The sequence below is a fragment of the Octopus bimaculoides genome, chromosome 29 (assembly GCF_001194135.2).
Source record: "Octopus bimaculoides isolate UCB-OBI-ISO-001 chromosome 29, ASM119413v2, whole genome shotgun sequence".
Taxonomy (NCBI): Eukaryota; Metazoa; Mollusca; class Cephalopoda; order Octopoda; family Octopodidae; genus Octopus; species Octopus bimaculoides.
This window is the reverse complement of record NC_069009.1, coordinates 6405051-6406350: the sequence shown is the minus strand read 5'-3', so window position 1 is coordinate 6406350 and position 1300 is coordinate 6405051.

Genomic DNA, 1300 nt, shown 5'->3' with positions numbered 1-1300 from the left:
TTGATTGAGGAAGATCTCCAGAGACCTCCAATGTCATGGAGGATGCAAAGGGGCTGCCATGGAAACAACAGCAATTTGTGGGAAGTGGGATGGGGGCACTGTAGACCCGGTCAGCTCTCCACATGAAGATGCCTTTGGGACCTTTCACCTGGAGTCACTCCAGCCCCGTCCAGCAAGAGCGTGAGTGAATGAGTCAGTGATTTATTCTTTTACTCTTTTGCTTCAGTTATTTGACTGTGGCCATACTAGAGCACCGCCTTCAGGTCTTTTAAAGCTAAGTACTTATTCTATAGGTCTGTGTTGCCGAATTGCTAAGTTATAGGGATGTAAATAAACCAACACCAGTTGTCAAGCAGTGATGGGGGACAAACACAAAGACACACATACACATATGTATATAGGCAGAGGCATGGCTGTGTGGTAAGAAGCTTTCTTCCCAACCACATGGTTTTAGGTTCAGTCTCAATGTGTGGCACCTTGGGCAAGTGTCTTTCTATTATAGCCTCAGGCTGACGAAAGCCTTCTGAGTGGATTTGGTAGACGGAAACTGAAAGAATCCCATTGTATATATGTATGTACATATGTGTGTGTGTGTGTGTGAGCTTGTCCCCCACCACTGCTTGACAACCAGTGTTGATGCATTTATATCCCTATGACTTAGCAGTTCAGCAAAAAAAGTAATAGAATAAGTACCAGGCTTAAAAACATAAATCGTGGGGTCAATTCATTCAACTAAAAGGTGGTGTTCCAGCATGACCACAATCAGATGACTGAAACAAGTAAGAGAATATATATGACAGGCTTCTTCCAGTTTCCATCTACCTAATCCATTCACAAGGCTGTAGTAGAAGACACTTGCCCAAGGTGCCATGTAGCGGGACTGAACCCAGAACCATGTGATTGGGAAGCAAGTGTCTTACCACACAGCCACTCCTGCACTTATTTATTGTAGAAAATTACATAATGTAGAATAATGAGTGAGTCACTGACAATAACATCTTGTACATTTTAATTTCAATCAAACCTACAGAAGATTTGGGGAGGGATAAAGATAACTTACTTACTTCCCTGTTATTTTTGGCATTTTTATTTACATCCTCATCATCTCGTTAGCAACTTTCATCAACCTGTACATTTTTCAGCAATAACTCAAATTAGGAAAATTGAATATTCATACTTAACAACCAAAATGTTGTAATTATCACAAAATTTAGCAAAATACCTGGCATCATTATTGAAGGCCTTGATATTTCAGTATATATATACATATATATATATATATATATATATATATATATAT